The sequence below is a fragment of the Pristiophorus japonicus genome, chromosome 20, assembly GCF_044704955.1.
Source record: "Pristiophorus japonicus isolate sPriJap1 chromosome 20, sPriJap1.hap1, whole genome shotgun sequence".
NCBI classification, from domain to species: domain Eukaryota; kingdom Metazoa; phylum Chordata; class Chondrichthyes; family Pristiophoridae; genus Pristiophorus; species Pristiophorus japonicus.
Window position 1 is genome coordinate 69,015,572 of NC_091996.1, and position 25,441 is coordinate 69,041,012.

Below are 25,441 nucleotides of genomic sequence, written 5' to 3' on the forward strand. Positions count from 1 at the left end.
GCGAATCACTGAAAGTTAACATGCAGGTACAGCAAGCAATTTCTAAAGCGAATGGTATGTTGGCCTTTATTACAAAAGGATTTGGGTATAAGAGCAAAGACGTATTACTGCAATTATATAGAGTCCTGGTTAGACTGCACATAGAGTATTGTGTACAGTTTTGGTCTCCTTACCTAAGGAAGGATTTACTTGCCATAGAGGGAGTGCAACAAAGGTTCACCAGACTGATTCCTGGAATGGGGGGATTGATCTATGAGGAATGGACTAGGCCTATATTCTCTAGAATTCATCCATGACAGGGTAGATGCAGGGAGAATGTTTCCTCTGGCTGGGGAGTCTAGAACCAGGAGTCACAGTCTCAGAATAAGGGGTCGGCCATTTAGGACTGAGATAAGGAGAAATTTCTTCACTCAGAGGGTGGTGAATCTTTGGAATTCTCTACCCCAGAGGGCTGTGGAGCCTCAGTCTTTGAGTATATTCAAGACAGAGATCAATAGATTTTTGGATATTAAAGGAATCAAAGGATATGGGATAGTGCAGGAAAGTGGAGTTGAGGTAGAAGATCAGCCATGATCTTATTGAATGGCGGAGCAGGCTCAAGGGGATGACTGCCAACTCCTGCTACTAATTCTTATGTTCTTATAGAGGGAATACAGAGGCAAGTGGACACTGCGATAGAGGGAATACAGAGTGTAAGATTTTACTTTTATAAGAACAGGTTTTAGCCTGTAAGATTTTGAACTTGTGAGACAGAAGAACACAGACACAATGTTTCTTCACCACCGCAATCCAGGGATTATCTTTACTTAGAATAATCAAAAGAAATACAAGCAATTTCCGATAGCATTAAATGCCCAATTAGCTCGCACCAACCTATCCCATTAAGGTACCTTATAACTGTTAAAATTGCCTATTACCTAATTGAATAATACAAAGCAAAGACACTCACACAGGGCTAATTCCAGCCGTGGTCAGCGATCAGAAATTAATTCCCTGATTCCTTAGTAACTGACCAGGCTACCAATCTCTTGACTGCAGCAGCAAGTGTCCTCTCACAGCACTGTTTACACCTAAAAAGTTGGTAACTTTTCCACTCTGTAAGGCCAAAGTTGTTGTTTTTTTCTCTTCAGCAGACAGTTAATTAAATGTGTGATGTTTTTCAATGTCCTTAGCAATAATCCGTTCATAAAAAACGTGTTCCTTAAAGGCATCATTGTCCACAGCGCTCCTGTCCAAGGATTCTTCATTATCTTGTGAGAAAGTACAGCTTTTGCTTAATTAACAATTCCCACAATAGCTTCTTGATTTTGCAAGGTTTGCTGGTCAGTTTTTGGTCAGTTTTTAAATTTGGCCATTTTAGTTACAGCAAAAATGAACCAGAAAATGGTGTATTCTTACAAATCCACCCTTAAGTGACTGAACTCGAATCTTCGGGTCACAGACACTTACAGCTTGTAGTCGTCTTCTTTCTTCGCGTCTTCTCTAACTGCTTGGGCCACTCGCGCTGCCTGCATCTCCTGTTAACACAGCAGGTTATTATCAAGAGATACAATGACAAGCATCAACTGAACAATGACCAACACATGTGAGATAATTGGTATCCAAGGATGAATTTCGATATTCATACCGAGGTCCCACCAGACGAATCCTCCCCAATCTTAGACACTTCTTTACGCAGTTCCCGTTTTTTTTTCTGGGCCAAGGTATAATAATGTTTTTGAGACTGTTTAACACATCTCATCAACTCTACCAAGTGTTCTGATAGAAGTGGAATTTCAAAGTTGAATCGAGCCACATTCTGGTGCAATTGGTCTTTGAACTTATCTTTTGCAGCGATATAAGAACATAAGAAATAGGAACAGGAGTAGGCCATACAGCCCCTCGAGCCTGCTCCACCATTCAATAAGATCATGGCTGATCTGATCATGGACTCAGCTCCACTTCCCCACCCGCTCCCCATAACCTCTTATCCCCTTATCGTTTAAGAAACTGTCTATTTCTGACTTAAATTTATTCAATGTCCCAGCTTCCACAGCTCTCTGAGGTAGCGAGTTCCACAGATTTACAACCCTCTGAGAGAAGAAATTTCTCCTCATTTCTGCTTTAAATGGACCCTTATTCTAAGATCATGCCCTCTAGTTCTAGTCTCCCCCATCAGTGGAAACATCCTCTCTGCATCCACCTTGTCAAGCCCCCTCATAATCTTATACGTTTCGATAAGATCACCTCTCATTCTTCTGAATTCCAATGAGTAGAGGCCCAACCTACTCAACCTTTCATCATAAGTCAACCCCCTCATCTCCGGAATCAACCGAGTGAACCTTCTCTGTATTATGCATGCAATAAACTGAGTACTGAACAAGGTACAACCTGGGCTCTGCTTTATTACGGCCCAAAGTGCCTGAATCACAAAATGACTGGCCTTTTATACCAGAACAGCACCATGTGCGTGCTGCTCAGTGGCCTCCAACAATGACACCATCTGGTGGCTACAAACAGCATGTACATACATGACAATCTGAACAGCTTCTGAAGCAAGTATATCCTTTCATAAATATGGAAACCAAAACTGAACACAGTATTCCAAGTGTGGTCTCACCAATACCCTGTATAGCTTTAGCAAGATTTCCCTGCTTTTATACTCCTACCTCTTTGCAATAAAGGCCAAGATTCCATTGGCCTTCCTGATCACTTGCTGTACCTGCATACGATCCTTTTGTGTTTCATGCACAAGTATCCCCAGATCCCGCAGTACTGCAGCACTTTGCAATCTTTCTCCTTTAAATAATAACTTGCTCTTTGATTTTTTCTGCCAAAATGCATGACCTCACACTTTCCAACATTATACTCCAACTGCCAATTTCTTGCCCACCCACTTAGCCTGTCTATTTCCTTTCGCAGATTTTTTGTGTCCTCCTCACACATTCCTTTTCCTCCCATCTTTATATCGTCAGCAAACTTGGCTACGTTACACTCACTCCCTTCTTCCAAGTCGTTAATATATCTACTTGCTTGTGCGAATAAATGCTTAATAAAACCCGTGCCCCAAGTCTTACAGGCTGGACTGGGGTAAAGCAAAAAGTTCATGCCACAATGGAACAAGTCAGGTTGGTACTATACTGGTATTCCCAGTGTATGGTGCTGACACAATATTCCCCCCATCCCTCTATATGCAGATCATACGGGAAAATGCTGTCCTGCAATTACCTTCATGATGCAGTTCCACGCTATCCCATCCCAATTAAACCCGCACGCAGGGGCTGCATGTTCTATCTACCACATCTTAGGGGCAAATGAACATTTCCTGAGCTTGAGCACACACGGTTAGGTCTGGGGCTATCCATGTTGTCCCATCCACCTGGGTCACATACTTATGGAGTTCATTGTATCCTCCCTGAAGAACTCTTATGTTCTCTACTCGGAACAAGGGACTTGGGGCTATTTTCTCGGGCATGATTGGGTAATACAATACTATCCCTACAAGGGCGATGTCATTCTGTTCCTGTAGATGACACTCATGCTTTACCGGGTACACCCAAACCAACTTTCTGACTTGGCACAGAGTCTTAATAACTTGGTAAGTGGATAGTGCCCTAGGTCTCACGAGTTACCCATGAGGGGAGCTTTCCCTCAGCAATATGCTGCAGGTTTTCTCGGGCCTGTTCCACTAATCAAGATCCATACATTACACATACATCATTTCGAGCAGTTTCATCAAAGACCTCTTTGTTCTCTTCTATAATACGGTTTACTTTTTTAGCATTGGATTCCAATCGTTTAACCATGTTCTGCAAATGAATGGTCATAATTTGGTCTTCCATCAATTCCTCTTGATTAATTCCCATATCATTCTCCCATAGAAACACGCTGTTTCAGGCTTACACCACTCAGGTAGTCTCACTTCGGTCAGATTCAGTATTACAGGCACCACTTTGTGATGCACATCATGGTACAATGTTATCTGAGTTGGGATTACCACTAGCCATTTGTTGGTCCTGGGATGCGTTTAGGACAAACAATCGGCTTTTCCCACAAATCTGTTTTATTCACAAGAGAAGGAACATTTGAACGATTTTTAAATTCTACTGCTTGTACAATCGCACTCCCTTCCTTGCATCCCTTGATATAATGGACGGTTATAGTGGTATGGTTACCATACCACTGTAAATGTACCCTGGTCCTATACCCTCGGCTGTCCCTACATTTACCATCCACGATATCGAAGGGGCCTCCTTCTCTTTCTTTTACTGCGTCGTGGTGTTGGAGGAGTCTGTGGGGCTTGTCTGTGGACAGGAGGTGGTTCTAGATCTGGAGCCGGGGAGGTTCTTACAGCTCCCGTGTCCTGTCCACTTCCATTTTGATCATACTGTACCTGATTAGGTGGGGGTATCCCACCGGGCACGCTTTCTTCCTCATTCAACTGGAGAGGATGAATCTGGCTCATCATGCTCATAATCGTTCTTGTCATCTCGGTGGTCTGCTAGTGGGCTGAAAAAGCTTCAGCGGGTTAAAATGAAACCATTTAATACGGTCCCTTATACAGGGGTTCAAACACTTCCACCCTTGCATTGTTTCGTACCATTACCTGGCTTCCCACCTCCCACTCCTGAGGTTTACTCGGGGCCAGGTATAGTCAGTTGCATTGGTGTGCCCTCCCAATGTAATAGGCAGCCCCGAGATTCAGTTCCTTTAAAGTTTCCCAAAGGTCATTCAGGAACCTGGCTCGAGTCATTTCCTTAGTTTGTTATTCAGTTAAAGTGGGAACCAATTTTGTAAAATTGTTCGAAATAGTATTGATTACCCTTCTTAGAGGTGGGCAGAGGTCCAATAAAATCCACCTGCACACACTGCCATGGTCCCTCTGGTTGGTGGGTATGTCCCAGGGGCGCCTTTCTTTTGTGTGGGTCAGGATTATTAGCTGCACACACCAAACAGGTTCTACAGTATTTCCCTACATCTCCCCTCAAATGGGGCCACCATCCTACCTCTTCTACTCGCTTCCAAGTTGTTTCTTGTCTGGGATGTCCTGTCCCCATTGCCAATTCCACCCTTCTTCCTGATGGTCACCTACTTAAAATAAAAGAAATAGAGAATCCATTGTGACTCTGCTTAAGAGCCCATGGGGTTAATTGGTCAAATCATAAAATTGCTTCTTACCCATGAGGCAAATATTCACTTTAAAATTAAGAAACTCTTGTTTACTAATATCCAATATGTTTAAAATTTCATTCAACAAATTAAAAGTGATTCCTTGCTGAATGAAGAAAACACCTATGAGTGGAAAGTGTTAACTTCTTTCTATGTTTATAAGAAGGTGGAGCAAAACATTGTCTGATGTAATTATGTCACTTCACGTAAATTTAAGAAAAACTTTTCCAAACAACCAAACACCATCTTTTTATTTTTCCTAGCAAAAATCACTATTAACATAGGCTGTCTTCCATTTTTTTCCAATGTGAAAGTATCATGTCCGGAACCAGAGACATTCACACTTTGAAATAACCAGAATTTCACCGTGGCCACAATGAAAGTCGGGTTTTCATAGGTTAATAAACCTCAATAACTCCAAATTTTCAAGGGACACCATGCAAAGACAGGAACTTTCCTTTACTCCTTTCTGCAACCAAAACCTGTTGCCTCCTACACTGTTTCTTTTTTAATATTCTCCTCTGGTACATGCTTACAATTTCCACATTCTAGCTTTCCACCGAACATCTCATCATAGACTAATATATTTTTGAATTGAATTAAAACCATAAGACAATAACAATTTTTTTTAAATCCAATCAATAACAAAATACTTTGTCTGGTTCACTTTTTAAGCAGTCAAACTCATTTTCTTCTTTTTTTTTTAGCAGACAACGTAGTAACTAACTTCAAGGCTGAAGCTTCTCTTTTGCAGAACTGTCCTCTGTGCTTTTCATAACTGCGTGAGTTATATCTGCACCTGCATTTTTACACAATTTCATTAGTTCTTAAACAATCGCATTCACACAGCTTAGAAAATACTGACCATTGTAATGGATTATGAACTCAAGGCACCAAATCAGTTCAAAACCAAAAACATGGCTTAAGTACCTCTCAAATAATACATGGGGGGGAGGTAATTAACACAATCACAATCACTAAGGAGGTGGTACTCACTAAGATAATGGGGCTAAGGGCAGATAAGTCACCTGGACCTGATGGCTTGCATCCTCGGGCCTTAAGAGAAATAGCGGCAGGGATTGTGGATGCATTGGTTGTAATTTACCAAAATTCCCTGGATTCTGGGACGGTCCCAGCAGATTTGAAAACTGCAAATGTAATGCCCCTATTTGAAAAAGGAGGCAGACAAAAAGCAGGAAACTATTGACCAGTTAACCTAACATCTGCGGTTGGGAAAATGTTGGAGTCCATTATTAAGGAAGCAATAGCAGGACATTTGGAAAAGCAAAATTCGGTCAGGCAGAGTCAGCGTGGATTTATGAAGGGGAAGACATGTTTGACAAATTTTCTGGAATTCTTGAGGATGTAATGAACAGGGTGGATAAAGGGGAACCAGTGGATGTGGTGTATTTGGATTTCCAGAAGGCATTTGACAAGGTGCCACATAAAAAGTTACTGCACAAGATAAAAGTTCACGTGGTTGGGGGTAATATATTAGCATAGATAGAGGATTGGCTAACTAACAGAGAACAGAGAGTCAGGATAAATGGTTCATTCTCTGGTTGGCAACCAGTAACTAGTGGGATGCCACAGGGATCAGTGCTGGGACCCCAACTATTTACAATCTATATAAACGACATGGAAGAAGGGACTGAGTGTAACATCGCCAAGTTTGCTGACGATACAAAGATGGGAGGAAAAGCAATGTGTGAGGAGGACACAAAAAATCTGCCAAAGGACATAGACAGGCTAAGTGAATGGGCAAAAATTTAGCAGATGGAGTATAATGTCGGAAAGTGTGAGGTCATGCACTTTGGCAGAAAAAAATCAAAGAGCAAGTTATTATTTAAATGGAGAAAGATTGCAAAGTGCCACAGTACAGCGGGACCTGGGGGTACTTGTGTATGAAACACAAAAGGATAGTATGCAGATACAGCAAGTGATCAGGAAGGTCAATGGTATTTTGGCCTTTATTACAAAGGGGATAGAGTATAAAAGCAGGAAATTCTTGCTCCTGCTATATAAGGTATTGGTGAGGCCACACCTGGAATACTGTGTGCAGTTTTGGTTTCCATATTTACAAAAGGATATACTTGCTTTGGAGGCAGTTCAGAAAAGGTTGATTCTGGGGATGAGTGGGTTGACTTATGAGGAAAGGTGGAGCAGGTTGGGCCTCTCTCTACTCATTGGAATTCAGAAGAATGAGAGGTGATCTTATCGAAACGTATAGGATTATGGAGGGGCTTGACAAGGTGGATGCAGAGAGGATGTTTCCACTGATGGGGGAGACTAGAACCAGAAGGCATGATCTTAGAATAAGGGGCCGCCCATTTAAAACAGAGATGAGCAGATATTTCTTCTCTCAGAGGGTTATAAATCTGTGGAATTCGCTGCGTCAGAGAGCTGTGGAAGCTGGGACATTGAATAAATTTAAGACAAAAATAGACAGTTTCTTAAACGATAAGGGAATAAGGAGTTATGGAGAGTGGGCGGGGAAGTGGAGATGAGTCCATGATCAGATCAGCCATGGTCTTATTGAATGGCGGAGCAGGCTTGAGGGGCCTTATGGCCTACTCCTGTTCCTATTTCTTATGTTCTTATGTATACATAAATCAATTAACCAACTTAACAGCATAAGTATTTTTCTAACACCAATGACAAGAACAGGAAAGGGGAAGGTGCAGCGAGACCTGGGTGTCATGGTACATCAGTCATTGAAGGTTGGCATGCAGGTACAGCAGGCGGTTAAGAAAGCAAATGGCATGTTGGCCTTCATAGCGAGGGGATTTGAGTACAGGGGCAGGGAGGTGTTGCTACAGTTGTATAGGGCCTTGGTGAGGCCACACCTGGAGTATTGTGTACAGTTTTGGTCTCCTAACTTGAGGAAGGACATTCTTGCTATTGAGGGAGTGCAGCGAAGATTCACCAGACTGATTCCTGGGATGGTGGGACTGACCTATCAAGAAAGACTGGATCAACTGGGCTTGTATTCACTGGAGCTCAGAAGAGTGAGAGGGGACCTCATAGAAACGTTTAAAATTCTGACGGGTTTGGACAGGTTGGATGCAGGAAGAATGTTCCCAATGTTGGGGAAGTCCAGAACCAGGGGTCACAGTCTAAGGATAAGGGGTAAGCCATTTAGGACCGAGATGAGGAGAAACTTCTTCACCCAGAGAGTGGTGAACCTGTGGAATTCTCTACCACAGAAAGTGGTTGAGGCCAATTCACTAAATATATTCAAAAGGGAGTTAGATGAAGTCCTTACTACTCGGGGGATCAAGGGGTATGGCGAGAAAGCAGGAAGGGGGTACTGAAGTTTCATGTTCAGCCATGAACTCATTGAATGGCGGTGCAGGCTAGAAGGGCTGAATGGCCTGCTCCTGCACCTATTTTCTATGTTTCTAATACAAAAGGCTAATACAGCTTTTGCACAGAAAAGTGATTGGAGCTAAAACAAACATTAGAGACACTTTCTTTTAAAGACAGACTTTCAACCAAATGAAAATTCTTCAACTCCCCACACATTCACAACCAATAATTTCATTACAAACACACATTTTCCATACAAACTGAAACCTTTTCCATCATCCTTTCACTCAATAAATTTTATGTCCTTTTATTTTTTACTCGGCACAAAATATGTTGGTTTCTACTTGAAGATTCTTTTTCTTTTGTCTCTTGAACAAACATCTCAGCAGCTTGATTCTATCCTGTCTATCTCTCCAGGACAGGAGGTCCTGCCTCTCTGAACCCGTAACTTAACTCCCAATTCCCTAATCTTCCCTTTACACTCTGTCATTCTCTTTAATCTTTCGCTGCTCTAAAATCTCTTTCTGAGTGACCCTAAACACAGCTTTCAGGTCCACCTTAGTTCCCAGACTGTCCACTCCTTCAGAAACGTTAAGTGCTTCTGAGCGAGCTTCCTCCACTGCTTTAATCTCTGACTGCATATCCTCCAACTCCTTTTTAAATTTCCACTCGAGCTTTGCCTTCTCCTTCTCAAACTTTTCCAACCTGTCCTTGAGATTTTTAGCCCGTTCCCTGTCTACCTCCAGCTCCTTAAGGAATCGGTTTGCTACCGTTTCTTTTTCACTAATTTCTGTTTGTAACTAATCATTTACACCATCACAGATTTGAACTGATAGCTAAACAGCTTCCATCAACTCAGGCTGACACAGGGACCTTGTCCAGTGTCCAACTGCCAAACCTGGATCACCACCATCTACAATGAACTGTATCCACCCCTCTCTAAGGGGGCAATACATACCTTGTAACTGACTCGTCCATTGTCACATTGTTTGTCTTATCACAAGTCCCTGTTCATTCAGGTGCCATTCTATGGCCCCAAGTTTCCACATGATTTGCTCCTGATTTTTAGGAGCAACTGGTGGAGAACGGAGTATCTTAAAAATCGGAATTCTCCACATTTAAGTTTTCTGCAGTTCTAGTCAGTTAGAACAGTTTCACTTTTGAACAGAATTTTTTTTTCAAAAGGGGGCGTGTCCGGCCACTGACACCTGATTTGAAAGTTTCCACAGTGAAAACGTACTCCAAACTAACTTAGAATGGAGCAAGTGAAGATTTTTGTAGGCCTGAAAAAACCTTGTCTACACATTAAAAAATCAGGCGCAGGTTACAAATTAGGCGTCCAGAACGAGGTGGGGGGCGGGGGAGGAGGGGGAAGGGAAGTCATTACATTCTACAATAAATCCTTAGTTATACTTATACAAATATTATACAAATAATTCCAACCTGAATAAAAATTTATAAGCAAAGAAAAGATTAAATAAACCATGTTCCTACCTGTGTGAAAGTGCTTCAGGCAGGGAGAAGGCTGCAGGAAGCCTCACAAGTTGAGGCAGCCGTTCCCGACGGCAGCGGGGTGGAGGCAGTGAGGGCCCGACCGACGGCAGTGGGGGAGGAGGGAGGCAGTGAGAAGGCTGCAGGAAGCCTCAGAAGTTGAGGCAGCCATTCCCGACAGCAACAGGGGAGGGGGGGAGGCTCCCCTGCCGTCGGTCGGGCCCGTCGGGAAACGGCTGCCTCAACTTCTGAGGCTTCCTGCAGCCTTCTCACTGCTGCAAGAAGCCTCAGTGCTGATCATGGAAGGGCAATGTGGTTTTATTAAAAAATGTTAAAAATTGAACAGCTACAAAGAACTACAAAAATGGCCGAGTGCCAATGTTTCCTTCACACTGCGCATGCGCGAACGCTCCAACGCGCACGCGCAAATGGTTGCCGGCACAAAAAAAACTCATTTAAATGGTACCCGCCCCCTCCTACTTACAAAATCGGCGCGAGTGGTAGGCTCCGCCCCCTGGGCGCTGCTCCAAGCTGACATCGAGCTGCAAAGCGCTCGAGAATAGCGCGTTTTTTTTCAGGCGCCGTTTTCGGCGCGAAAAACGGGCGCCCAGCTTGGAGGGGCGCCTGTTTTGCTGCGTGTGGAAACTTGGGGTCTATAAGACTTATCTTTTATAAGAACAGATTTTAGCCTGTAAGATTTGTCTTTTTCTTTCCACTAAACAGTCAAGACTTAATAAAACAGGTTTTAGCCTGTAAGATCTTGTCCTGACGCAACACTTTGCAGGGTTCGAACTTGTGAGACAGAAGAACAGACACAATGTTTCTTCACCATCCCAATCCAGGGGTTATCTTTACTTAGAATAATCAAAAGAAATACAAGCAATTTACGATAGCATTAAATGTCCAATCAGCTCGCCCCAACCTATCCCATTAAGGTACCTTATAACAGTTAAAATTACCTATTTCCTAAGTGATTAATACAAAGCAAAAACACTCACACAGAGTTAATTCCAGCCGTGGTCAGCGATCAGAAATTAACTCCATGATTCCCTTAGTAACTGACCAGGCTACCAACCTCTTGACTGCAGCAGCAAGTGTCCTCTCACAGCTCTGTTTATACCTAAAAAGTTGGCAACTTTCCCACTCTGTAAGGCCAAAGTTGCTTTTTTCTCTTCAGCAGACAGTTAATTAAATGTGTGATGTTTTTCAATGTCCTTAGCAATAATCCGTTCATTAAAAAAATGTTCCTTAAAGACATCATTGTCCATAGCGTCCTGTCCAAGGTCGATTCTTCCTTATCTTGTGAGAAAATACAGCTTTTGCTTAATTAACAATTCCCACAGTAGCTTCTTGACTTCGCAAGGTTTGCTGGTTACAGAATTTGGTCAGTTTTCAAGTTCGGCCATTTTAGTTACAGCAAAAATAAAGCAGAAAATAGTGCAATCTTACAAGAGGCTGCTGGACACTGCGACAGAGGGAATACAGAGGCAGCTCGACACTGTGATCTTTGTGGGAATATGTTTACCCTGTTTCCAGTCCACTTTGGCCTTCCCCGAATTTAGAACCCTTACTCCCAATTTTTCTTTGTCCTTATCCATAAATATGCTAAAACTAACTGAATTATGATCACTACCACAAAAATGCTCTCCCACTCCTACTCCTTCCACCTTCCCAGCTTCATTCCCTGACACTAAATCCTGAACTGACTCCCCTCTTGTTGGGCTTGCTATGTATTGGCTAAAATAAGTTCTCCTGAATGCAATTTAGGAATTCTGTGCCTTCTGTTCCTTTTACACTGATAGATTCCCATTAGGGTAATTGAATCCCTCACTATTACTGCCCTATTGTTTTTGCACTTGTCAGTAATTTGGCAACAAATTAACTTTTCTATTCCCTTGGAATGTTTGGGTATCTATAGCACACTCCCAGCAGTGTGATTGCCCCTTTTTTGTTCTTTAGTTCCACGCATATGGCCTCATTTGATCATCCTTCTCACATAACATCCCTCCTCACAGCTGTAATTGTTTCATTAAACAATACTGCGACTCCCCCCACCCCCCTCTCCTTTTTTAACCCCCTCTCCATCTCGCCTGAAAACCCGATAACCTGGAATGTTGAGCTGCCATTCCTGCCCTTCTTTCAGCCATGTTTCAGTCATGGCTACAATATATAATCCCACATGTCTATCTGTGCTCTTAGCTCATCTGCCTTATTTCCTAAACTCATTGCATTCAAGTTTATACTATTTAGCATTGCCAAACTGCCTTGTTGTCCAGTTTCTAGCCTTTGTTTTCTCTGCCTTCCAAACTTGCTTACTAATTTTCTGCCTTCCATTTCCAGCTTGGCTTCTCTCCCCTCTGACAATGCTCTTAGTGTGTGGGAGTGGAATCTGTGAGATCCCAGGGTGGGGACAGTGTGTGGGAGTGGAGTCTGTGAGACCCCAGGGTGGGGACAGTGTGTGGGAATGGAATCTGTGAGACCCCAGGGTGGGGACAGTGTGTGGGAGTGGAATCTGTGAGACCCCAAGGTGGGGACAGTGTGTGGGAGTGGAGTCTGTGAGACCCAGGGTGGGGACAGTGTGTGGGAGTGGAGTCTGTGAGACCCCAGGGTGGGGACAGTGTGTGGGGGTGGAGTCTGTGAGACCCCAGGGTGGGGACAGTGTGTGGGAATGGAATCTGTGAGACCCCAGGGTGGGGATAGTGTGTGGGAGTGGAATCTGTGAGACCCCAGGGTGGGGACAGTGTGTGGGAGTGGAGTCTGTGAGACCCAGGGTGGGGACAGTGTGTGGGAGTGGAGTCTGTGAGACCCCAGGGTGGGGACAGTGTGTGGGGGTGGAGTCTGTGAGACCCCAGGGTGGGGACAGTGTGTGGGAATGGAATCTGTGAGACCCCAGAGTGGGGACAGTGTGTGGGAGTGGAGTCTGTGAGACCCCAGGGTGGGGACAGTGTGTGGGAGTGGAGTCTGTGAGACCCCAGGGTGGGGACAGTGTGTGGGAGTGGAATCTGTGAGACCCCAGGGTGGGGACAGTGTGTGGGAGTGGAATCTGTGAGAACCCATGGTGGGGACAGTGTGTGGGAGTGGAATCTGTGAGATCCCAGGGTGGGGACCGTGCACACTAATGCAGCTCCTCCACTAATGCAGCTCCTGCACACTAATGCAGCTCCTGCACTAATGCAGGTCCAGTGCACAAACACAGCTCCCATGCACCAATGCAGCTCTCGGCACAGGTCCATATTCTTGTGCAATCATCTCTTGATCTGGAGCCGTTCCTTATGTTCTCCACATTCTGCTATGTGAGGTGAGCTCTTGCTGCTCCCCTCGACCTGCTACCTCATATCTCAATCTCTGTTTCTGCACCCCCTTTAAAACTATACCCATTTAGTTCATATTACCGCTCCTCATTCTTCCTACCAAAATGCATCACTTTACTTTTCTCTGCATTGAATTTCATTTGCCATGTGTTTGCCCATTTCACCAGACTGTCTATGTCCTCCTGAAGTCTGTTACTATCCTCCTCACTGTTTGTTACATTTCCGAGTATTGTATCATCTGCAAACTGTGGAATTATGCTCTGTATACCCAAGTCCAGGTCATTATAAATATATTAAAAAGAGCAGTGGTCCCAACACCGAGCCCTGGGGGACGCTGGATACTTCCCTCCAGTCTGAAACACATCCGTTCACCACTACTCTCTGCTTTCTATCTCTTAGCCAATTTTGGATCCACAGTGCCAGTGTGTCTTTAATCCCATGGGCTTCAATTTTGCTAACAAGTCTACTATGTGGTATTTTATCAAACACCTTTTGAAAGTCTATATACACAGCATCAACTGTACTACTCTCATCAACCCTTTCCATTACTTCATCTAAGAACTCGATCAAGTTAGTCAAATATGATTTGCCTTTAACAAGTCTGTGCTTGCTTTCATTTATTAGCCCATATTTTTCCAAAAGACAATTAATTTTGTCCCGGATTAAAAGTTTCTGCACCAGCGATGTCAGGCTGACTGGCCTGTAGTTGCCGGGATTATCCCTATTATGTCTGTAATGTACCTATGAATGATTCCACGAGGCAATGTGTTGTACTTAAACTATAGTGACCTTGGTCCTTTATTCGTAACTCCAGAGTGAGGCAGCCGCATGGTGGCTCCCCTTTTATACAGCCCCTGCCACCAGGGCAGGAAACCCCGGTCTCCACCAGTTGCACCCTCTAGTGGTGCCAGCATGTATATACACAGTGTAAACCTTATTGACAGTACAGCAGGTAAACAAGTCTCCATCTTATGCAACTATACAGTGACTACACAGAGAGTATATTTATAGTATGCATATATAACATCACTCTCTCCCAAGTCCTTTGTGCCAATTACCTTTGCACTATGTGCTCTGGCTTAGCTCTCCCCAGACTTAAGTGCCAATAGCCCTTGCACCTTGGCTGTGCTTTGGCTTGGCTCTCTCCCTGTTAACCCCCAAGTCCTTTTGCCACAACGTTGAGTAGTGGTTACCAGTTTGAATGGTTCAATGATGCAGTGGAGGTTCCAGTGGTTCTGGGTCTGATCCATGTGTGTGTCCGTGGCTACATACGTCCATTTCCATCCCTCCCCCCGGCCCCCCCAACAGTGAGATCATGCAGCTGGCCCGTTAAATTAATATACAGGATCAGACACAGTGCACGGACAAAGAAAGGAAGAAAAAAAAATTTTTTTAACAGTTTGTATCGTGACACCTTGGTTCAGTAACTTACATTCGTTATGTTTTACGGTCGTGCGCCAGAATTAGGTAGATTGCATAATTAGTTCAGTCATGGTCAGTATTGAGGTAGCAGTACAGGTATGCGAGGACGCTAGTTCCAGAGCAACCGGACGGGGTCCTAGTCGTCTGATGGCGGTGCTGTGCCCCCTGCTAGCGGGGTGGGCTTGGTTCGCTCACCTAGCCAGGACTCAGGGTCTTTGCCGTTGCCCAGTGGTGGGCAGAGCCACAGATGTGTGTGGCCTCCCTGTCTACCTTTAAGGGCTGCAGAGTCTTCTGCCTGTTCTCTAACGGTGTTGGGAACCTGGCTGTTCCAGGTCCCGTTTGGGGAACTCGTTGGTTCTGACCTTTCACTCCCGGACATGGCCGAGGTAGCGACTGGGTCTGGGGGCTGCGCCGTCTCCACCCAGGTGGTGGGCAACGGTGGCCGACTGTACGTATTGCGCCATTTTCATTTCCAGGTCTGTGGCAAATAGTGCCATCGGGTGCCTACAGCGTGGGATAGACCTGGGGCAGGGTATCAGGATCAGTGCCTTCACCCTCCTGAGGGTCGCTGGTCTATAACTTGTGGGGACACCTGGGGCAGGGCATCAGGATCAGCGCCTTAATCCTCCCGAATTCGCTCGCTTGCTACTTTTGGGGACACTCTATTCCCGACACCTCGCAACAACATTTTGTTCTTTACATTAGGAATAGTACTGACAATTCGCAACAACATTTTGTTCACAATCTTAATCGCTTTATTACATTGATTACCGTGCATACAATGTCTCTTTAAGTTCAGTTGGTTGCAGGTCTCCTTTAAGAGAACCCTGCTGGCTTTACCTCAATCAAATCCTTTGTTAGACACCACGTGTTGGTCCCTCAGTGTTGCACCTCGTGGTCTGGCCGTGGCCATCTTTTTTTCCAGCCACACTGCCCCTCGCTGCAGCAGGGACACCACCTTGCCTCTGTCCTCGAGGTCGACTGCCTTGATCCTTCTCTCCCGTGATTCTGCCACAAAAGCTGGAAGAGTGCCTGCGAATTCAATCTTCCTCCCTAGGAGTCCTGCCACTGGAGCCGGGAAAGTACTTTTAGGTCGTTCCGGTCGGATCATTGCCACGCAGTCGTGATGGATGGTCTGTGCCTCAGGTGCTGCGCTAGTCTATTCTCTGGTGCCTGGCCCAAGCAAAGGTGAGGTTTTGCTCTGCCTCTGAACATGGGAGACATCGATTGCTAGAGTGAAGAGGTCTGCCCTTTTCCACTGGATCTTCCCCATCCACCTTCTTCCAAGTAGCGTTGGACCATCACCTGAAACAATCCACAGAGGTAACTTGTGCATCACGCCATTGTGGATTACATTTACATCCACACTACCAAGGATTGGGATCAGCTCCTTGGTGTAGGTGTGCAACTTTTCCTGTACTGGAACCAGCTCGGGTCATTTTTCGTTCTATAGCCTCTCAAAGGCATCCTGGCTCATCACTGACTGGCTCGCTCCCGTGTCCACTTCCATGAAGACTGGAACGCCGTTAATCTTGACTTCCATCTTCACTGGAGGACAATCGATGGTGCAGGTATACACTCCATACACTTCTTCTTGGGGCTGAGCTGCCTCTCTGGCCAAATCATCATACTCCCCGTTGGATTCAAAGTCATCTACCGACTCCTCTGCTAGATGGTGAGTTGTATTTCTTTTACACATACGCTGGAGGTGGCCCTTCATGTTACAGGCTTTGTATATATACTCAGCAAACCGACATTGGTAAGCCCTATGGTTCCCTCCGCAACACCAACATGGTGCTACTCAATTAGCACCCCTTGGTGGACTTTGAGTTTTGCAACCCTGAGATCTGTGCTCTCTGGCCTGGGCAGAGCCACATTCTACACACTTGCCTGTGAAAGGCATCATTCTGTGTACAGTACTTAGCCGGGTTTGAGTACACAGGATGAATAATTTGCTTGGTGCTGCAGGTCTAGGTCATGAACACCTGACTGATGCTGATAGCCTTCTGCAGGTTGACTGTGGTATCGGCAGATAATAGCTTGTGAAGGAGGCCCTCGTGGCCAATTCCCATAACGAAGATGTCTCGCAATGCTTTGTTGAGGTGCGTGCCGAAATCAGACGGTGCCGCAAGTCTCCTGAGGTCGGCAGCATATTTTGCAATCTCCTGGCCCTCAGGTCTGTGGTGAGTGTAGAATCTGTAACTGGCCGTGAGGATGCTCTCTTTTGGTTTTGTTCGCGAATTAGTTCAGTCAGCTCATTGTATGTCTTATCCTTGGCCTTCGTGGGTGCCAGCAAGTCCCTGACGAGGCGGTAGACCTCGGGCCCACAACTGGTCAGCAGTATAGCCTTGCGCTTTTCCAATGTGTCCGTCTCCCCTGCCAGGCCGTTTGCCACAAAATACAGCTCGAGCATTTCTGTGCAGGCATCCCAATCATCATCCTCTGCAAAGTCTTTTAGTGTGCCAAAGGTTAGCCATAATCGCGTGAAAGTCCGTATCCTCATCGCCAGTTATTATGTCTGTAATGTACCTATGAATGATTCCATGAGGTAATGTGTTGTGCTCAAACTGTAGTGACCTTGGTCCTTTATTCGTAACTCCAGAGTGAGGCAGCCGCATGGTGGTTCCCCTTTTATACAGCCCCTGCCACCAGGGCAGCAAACCCCAGTCTCCACCAGTTGCACCCTCTAGTGGTGCCAGCATGTACATATACAGTATAAACCTTATTGACAGTACATTCGGTAAATAAGTCTCCATCTTATGCAACTATACAGTAACTACACAGAGAATAAATCAATAGTCTGCATATATAACAATCCCTCTCCCCTTTTTTGAAAAAGGATGTAACATTTATAATCCTGCAGTGCTCTGGCATCACTCCTATATCTGAGGATTGGAGGATTGTGGCCGGAGCCTTCGCTATCTCCACCCTTATTTCTCTCAGCTGCCTAGGATGCATCCCATCCGGACCAGGTGATTTTTCTATTTTGAGTGCTGCCAACCTTTTAAGTATTTCCTCTTTATCTATTTTATCCAATCCAATTTCTCTAACTCCTCCTCCTGTACTGTGACATTGGCAGCAGCCTCTTCTCTAGTGAAGGCAGATGCAAAGTACTCATTTAGTATCTCAACCATGCCCTCTGTCTCCACAAGAAGATCTCCTTTTTGAGCCTAATTGTGTTTATAAAAGACTTTTTGGTTTCCAGCGATATTATCCGCCAATCTATTCTTGTATACTCTCTTTGCCCCTCTTATTTCCTTTCTCAGTTCCCCTCTGTACTTGCTGCATTCAGGTTGGCTCTCTAACATACTACGAGCCAACAATTTGCATAAGCCTTTTTACTGCTTCATTTTAATCAGATATATTTGGTCATCCAGCTTCTGATGAACTTCCTGTCCCCCTTGTGGGAAGTGTCTATTCTGTACCCAAACTGTCTCCTCTTTGGACTTCCCATTGCTCATTTACTGCTTTACCTGCTAATCTTTGATTCCAATCCATCAGGCTCTTTCAACTCACTGAAATTAGCCCTCCTCCAGTTGAATATTTCGCATGTGATTTTTCCTTGACCTTTTCCATAACTTCTCTAAGCCGAATGATATTGTGATCAGTATTTCCCAAATGCTCCCCCACTGAAACATGCCCCACCTGCCCCACTTCACTCCCCAGAACCAGATCCAGCACTGCTTTCTTTCGTTGGGCTTCCTTATTGGGAAACATACTAATCAAGAAAGTTCTCCTGTACACATTTCAGGAATTCCTCCCCCCTTTGTCTTTTACACTGTTATTTTCCCAGTCTATATTAGGATAATTGAAGTCCCCATTATCATCACTCTGCATTTCTTACACATTTCTGCAATAAAACACAAGAGCTGACTTCTCTGAAATGAAAAGGTGGAGTGATAAAATAAATCTCACTGTGCGTCTTTCCTCTCCACTTGAACAAGTCTCCGTTCACTGGAGTGTGGGTCCCATTCAGAGAGGCTGGTGCCGACAGGGCCCACTGAAACTGGCGCTCTCTGCATGAAGGCCGCCTGTCAGTCAGAGGCAGACAGCCATATGCTTGCTGGCATGAGTCCTGAGTATTCCCAGGCAGCTCCTGAAAACTTACACCAAAACATATTAAACTGTCAGCAGGATATCATTAGGAGCGGGGCCTGATTGATTAAACAAGAAGCTCCAAAGAGACCCTCCCTGGCAGTCAAATCATCATTTTATAGGCCCCGGTTGTTGGGAAAACACGAGTGGAGAAATTAAATGATGCGAGAGGCTTCGGGGCGGGGAGAGAGAGGGGGTGGTCCCGCAGAGCTGGAATGTTCCACAGTATCCCGTGATTCTACACACACACGGCTGTATCGATGGAGTGCTCCAGCCCCTCACAACAAGCTGTGAAAAGCAGATCTGAAGCACTGGAGAAGGTGCAAAAAAGATTTACAAGGATGATACCAGAACAGAGAGGTTATAACTATCAGGAAAGACTAAACAGGCTGGGGCTCTTTCCATAGAAAGGAGAAGTCTGAGGGGTGACCTGATAGAGGTCTTTAAGATTATGAAAGGTTTGGATGGGGGTGGCGTAGAGAAGATGTTTCCACTTGTGGAGGAGACAAAAACTAGGAACCGTAAATATAAGATAGTCACCAATAAATCCAATGGAGAATTCAGGAGAAATGTCTTTACCCAGAGAGAGGTGAGAATGTGGAACTCACGACAACCAGGAGTGGTTGAGGCAAATAGCATAGATGCATTTAGCAGAAGCTAGATAAATACATGAGGGAGAAAGGAATAGAGGATATGCTGATAGGGTTAGATGAAGTGGGGGGGGAGGAGACTCATGTGGAGCATGAACACCAGCAAAGACCTGTTGGGCCGAATGGCCTGTTTCTGTGCTATACATTCTATCGGGACTATCGAGGGCAGTGAACAGATGCAGAATGTTTGGTACTAATTTCTCAATTTTAAGTATTACATCCGTTTTCTAATTTTAATCAAATGTATAACATTACTGGACTAATAATGCAGAGATCATGTTTCAATCCCAATGTGGCAGCTTGAGTATTTGAATTCAGTTTTAAAAATATGGAAATAAAAAGCTGGTTTCAATAAGAGTGACCGTGAAGCTGTCAGATTGTCATAAAAGCCCAACAGGTTCACTAATGTCCTACAGGGAAGGAAACCTACCGTCCTTACCCGCTATGCCCTCTAGGTGACTCCAGCCCCACACAAACAAGGTTGCCTCTTGCCTGCCCTCTGACATAGTGCAGCAAGCCCCTCAGTTGTATCAAACCTCCTACCCAGTAGTTCAAGAAGAAAGCACAACTCGGTGCAACTAGAGATGGGCACTAAATGTCAGCGATGCCCACACCCCGAACACAGTCTGTGTTACACAGGGTCAGGAGGAGGTCAATCAGCCCCTCGAGCCTGTGCCAGTCCTCTGAAAGAGCTATCCTCTCCGTCCCACTCTCCTGCCCCTTTCCCAGATCCTTTTTAATTGTTCTTTTTCAAATATGTATCCACTTCATGGTTAAAAGCTGTTCTGGATCCTGCTTCCCTCCCTGTTTCTGGTCGGCCGTTCCACATCCCAACAACCCTATGTGTAAAAAGAATTCTCCAAACCTCTCCCTTTGTTCATTGGGTGAAGATCTTAAATTGATGTCCTCCAGTTACCGACCCACTTACCGCTGGAAATAGTTTTCGAAATTTCCCCTTCCAAACTCTTCATTACTTTGAACCCCTCTATCAGATCTCTTACCCACTTCTCTGATCTAATAAAATCTCCCCCATTTCCTAGTCTCTCCTCGTTGCTGGGAGCGTCTCAGTGAATCTCTTCCACAACCTCTCCATGGCCTCGACATCCTTCCTAAAGTAAGGAGGCCAAACTAGATCCAATAACTGTTGCCCAACCAATAATCAGTATAGGTTTTGCTTTCCCTCTTTACTCCTCATCCCTATTTATAAAATCGAGGATCCCACAGGTTCACCAACTTGTCCTCCCACTTTTGAAGATCTGTGTATGTGAAGCCTCGGTCTCTCTATTCCTACATGTTTAACGGGTTTGGCTAACCCCGGTGCATTGTGAATCCTCGGTGTTGCCTGTAGATGTTGCTGCAGTTACAATTCAGATTTCTCCCCACATGCTTTGTTCATGTTCACCATTTTAAACAATTTCCGTGGGCAGCCCCTTCCCCCAGAACCAAAACATACGCCGCTCACCTACATTGGCTCCTGATCCCTCAATGCCTCAAATTTTAAATTCTCATTCTCGTGTTTCGATGTCATCATGGTCTCGTCCTCATTATCTCTGTAACCTCTTCCAGCCCTACAACCTCTCCCCTGAACTCTCTGTTCCTCTGACTCTAGCCCTTTATGGAATCCCCCTCCCTTTGCCCCATTGGCTGTGTCTTCAGCCACCTAGGGCCCATGCTCTGGAATTCCATCTCTAAACCCTCCATCTCTCTACCTCCCTCATCTCAGCCCCTCCTTAAAACCCACCTCTTTGGCTAAACACTTATTCACCTCTCTTATTATTTCCTTCTTTAGCTTGGTGTCCATTTTCCCTCAGATATCCGTGAAGTACTTGAGACATTTTTCTGTTAAAAGTGCTGTATAACTGCTCAGATAGTGTCTGTATAGAGTAGAGTGAGATGGTGTGTGACTGTATAGAGCAGGGTGACATGGTGTGTCTATGTATAGAGTACAGTGAGATGGTGTGTGTCTGTATAGAGCAGGGTGAGATGGTTTGTGTCTATATAGAGTAGGGTGAGATGGTGTGTGTCTATATAGAGCAGGGTGAGATGGTTTGTGTCTATATAGAGCAGGATGAGATGGTGTGTGTCTATATAGAGTAGGGTGAGATGGTGTGTGTCTATATAGAGTAGGGTGAGATGGTGTGTGTCTATATAGAGCAGGGTGAGATGGTATGTGTCTATATAGAGTAGGGTGAGATGGTTTGTGTCTATATAGAGCAGGATGAGATGGTGTGTGTCTATATAGAGCAGGATGAGATGGTGTGTGTCTATATAGAGTAGGGTGAGATGGTTTGTGTCTATATAGAGCAGGATGAGATGGTGTGTGTCTATATAGAGCAGGATGAGATGGTGTGTGTCTATATAGAGTAGGGTGAGATGGTTTGTGTCTATATAGAGCAGGATGAGATGGTGTGTGTCTATATAGAGTAGGGTGAGATGGTGTGTGTCTATATAGAGTAGGGTGAGATGGTGTGTGTCTATATAGAGTAGGGTGAGATGGTGTGTGTCTATATAGAGCAGGGTGAGATGGTTTGTGTCTATATAGAGCAGGATGAGATGGTGTGTGTCTATATAGAGTAGGGTGAGATGGTGTGTGTCTGTATAGAGCAGGGCGAGATAGTGTGTGTCTGTCTCGAGCAGGGCGAGATGGTGCTATTGAAAATGTTTACTCAGTAAGTGCCACAATAGGCCCATGAAGTTTGTCGGGTTCACGAAGGGGAGTATGGAGAGAAGCAACGCATCTGCTCCTGGTGTTACAAATGAATCTGGAAGCTACAGCATTAAAGGTTGCCCGTGTCAGGATATGGCCTTTGATGGGTGGCCACCCAGAGCTGAAATTATGGGTAGGAGATCAGGAGTGTCCATGGACGTGATTTCCCGATCAGCAACAAGCTCCAACGCTTAAAGCGGCAGGAACCATTAAACGGAAGAGGCCAGGAAACTTCTGCCGACGCTTGTGCCATTTTGAGTGGAGGCTGAGTCCCATTATGTCCAGCTCAGAATTTTGACCAGTCTAGATGGACACAAAAGGACCCAGGTCTTGGCAGAGACAAATCCCCAGGACTGATCAGTTTGGTAGAACACACAACTCAAAAGCTGTTCCTCACTCTGCTCCCAATTTGCTTGCACTGTGCGAGTGTTGGATGTTCTTTGATCCAAGCTTTTGGTCAGCCCACCTCAGAGCTCCCTCTTTGGGTTGCCACCTGTTTTTTTATTACACCTCTTTGAAGCAGCTGGGGTACTGGTACGATCACGGCCTGCCCCGTGAGGTGGGCACTGGAGGGACTGGAGTGCATCATCACCCCCGGGAACAGAATTTTAATTTGATTTGGCAAAGTTCCCAGCTGATTTTGAAATGTGTGGGTTCCAGTGCCTTTACTAAAAGGCGGTACTTGATTTAAGGTTCTATCTAAAATAGTTGTAGAGCAGGGATTATATAAAGCCAATTGTTTGCTGTTGTCTGGAGAGCTGATGAAAGGTCATTGACCTGAATTGTGAACTTGTTTCTCTTTCCGCACATGCTGCTTGGCCTGCTGAGTGTTTCCAGCAGTTTCTGATTTGGTTTCCATTCCGTTACAGGGTCCGTGTAGGAGTGGAAACGGAAAATGCTGAAAATCTCAGCGGGTCAGGCAGCATCTGTGGAGAGGAAGCAGAGTTAACATTTTGGGTCGATGACCCTTCGTCAGAACTGGAGGCTAGACTTTCTACTAGGTGGCTAAGGCCCCCCAAAATGGGCCTTGTTCCAGCGATGTGGGACGTCTCAGCCTTGCTCATTGCTGGCACAAGACACTTTTTTTTTTGCGATTTTCTACTCGGCCTTACCCCAGCGATATCAAATGGGTAATGTGATTTTTCGGCGATCTCACGATCGCCCACCAAAAACGGAAATAAAAGAAAAAGTTTCCCTAGCAACGCTATTCTGCGCATGTGTGGGATTTTTTTTTGGTTGAGTTTCTTTGCCGCATTTTGAGAGGTCAGGGGTCATCACACATGCTCGGAAGGTGCAGGGAGGGTCAGAAAGAGAGAGAGAGAGAGAGAGTGGAGACAGATCGAGTAAAGGAAGGCAGAGAGGCAGAGGAGATTTGTTGGGCTGGTTGGATTGTATTGAGACTAAAAATAGTTCTTTTGAGTTATAAAAAATTATATTTTTTTACTTCTCAGTGTTGAAGTGGAGTGAAAGTTCTGAAATTATTTGTAAAATATAATATTAAATGATATATATCTAAACTTTAAAATGGAGGGTGAAACGGAGAGAAAAAGGGCAAAACCATTCAGCGAGGAGGCCAACGAGGTTCTTGTTAATATTGTACAGAGCAGGTGGGATGACTTGATACGGGTGGGCATGGGAAACCTCCACCCCATGCGTACTGCAAAATCTGGCAGGAGATTGCTGATGTCGTGACATTGGCATCAAATGAGATAAGGACACCTGACCAGTGCCAGAAAAGGTGGAACAGCTTGTTGGCAGCAGCCAGAATAAGTTGCATGTTATATTTTAAATGTAAAATATGTAATATTTTAATGATGCATGCAACTTTTAATTGGAAGCTTGAATTTAATTTCTTTATTGTATTAATTAATTAAATTCTGAAATAATTTATGCATCCTAACAGTAAGTTGAATTTTATATTTATGAAATATTGTTCATATGCAATGCAATGCAAATTTCTAATCGAACATTGCATCTCCGGCATTAAATTTAAGTCTGTCATTCTTAAATGTTTATTACCAAGTCCATTAGCTTATGCCATGCCATGTTCTCTTCTCATTTGCAGAAGAAGGTATATATCAACCGATCCGAGCAGAGGAGGACGGAGGTGGCTCTGCTCAGCTCCAGCCACTGTTGGACTACGAGGAGCTTGAGGTGGCTTTAGTGGGACATGACAGCCGTTCGGTCACGTGGTGTGACCGAACCCACCCTTGAGTCTCGTGAGTAATGGGAACTGTGCAATGTGTCAAACATTATTAAAGACATTTTAAAAATCTATCTTAGTTACGCATGTAATGTCCTGTAATCAATTTGCAATATGCAATATACTTTTGATGTACTCTTGAAGTACGAATGATGTCATGGCGACCCTGGTGAACCCTTGTGCATATGGGGTATTGAAAACTATTGTTATGTTATGGGTTATTGAAAAATATTGGTATGTAATGTTTACTATTAATGATCACCATTAATGTCCTAATAAGTTGTTTAGAAATGTCATTGATCTTTTAAAGGTCAACCTGATAAGGTCGTCTCAGTGGAGCCATCCACTCCTCCTGCACCATCAGCAGCAGCAACCACCTCGGAGGAGGAAGAGGAAGAACATGAAACAATAATTAGTGTGGAGGAAGAGCAGGAGGAGGAGGAGGAGGAAGCAAACATTTTTGTTGGGGGGGAAGTACCTGCGGCCATCTCTATTGAGATGGATGAGGCATCGGGACCAACTGGTGTGCAGGTGGCAACGCCACGGAGGTTGGGTCAGCAAGGTGAGCAACCGCCTACCTCGGACGGGCAGACAGTGTGCTTGATATCCCTGTTGCAGGGAGACAGTTGCGATCGGTGGCGACCTTATCTAGGGGCTCGAGGGTTTCTCCACGAACTGGAGCCAGTTCCCAACAACCTGGAGCCAGTTCAGCACGAACTTCTCCAACTGGTCTTCCGTGCAAACCGAGATAGCACGGGAGACGTTGGAGGTGATCCGTGAAAAGACTGCCGCAACCAATGCCCTTCATCGTGTTGCTGGTTGGAAACGGCGCTGCACCCCAAGGTGTCTTGTCGGCTCGCAGCGAGACCCCTGGCACGCAAGTGAGTACCGAGGACACAGTTCCTCCTGACTCAGAAGTGGAGCCTCAGGCTTCTGTATCCACTCCTTCACCTCCACCACGGCAGGAAGTCTTGCCGTCCCACGCTGCACAGCGTGTTCATGTCGGTCTGCGTAGGCCAAAACGGGTGGGTGAGGTAAGAACACAGGGTGGGAAAGGACCTGGAGGGAAACGTGGCTGCAGCTAGGGAGGGGGGGGGTTTTCAAT

General features: G+C 45.0%; 2 long non-coding RNA genes across 2 annotated transcripts; one reads left to right on the plus strand and one right to left on the minus strand.

The window, feature by feature from the left end:
* Positions 1-857: 857 nt before the first annotated feature.
* Positions 858-5,935, minus strand: LOC139232958 (uncharacterized). The gene is made up of 3 exons (XR_011588121.1): positions 5,876-5,935; positions 4,986-5,070; positions 858-1,517 (listed from the first exon to the last, which is right to left on the minus strand). It is a non-coding gene; the product is annotated as an uncharacterized lncRNA (long non-coding RNA).
* A 16,274-nt stretch (positions 5,936-22,209) lies between these two features.
* Positions 22,210-25,154, plus strand: LOC139232959 (uncharacterized). Its single transcript, XR_011588122.1, has 3 exons — positions 22,210-22,266; positions 24,199-24,352; positions 24,647-25,154. It is a non-coding gene; the product is annotated as an uncharacterized lncRNA (long non-coding RNA).
* Positions 25,155-25,441: the final 287 nt, after the last annotated feature.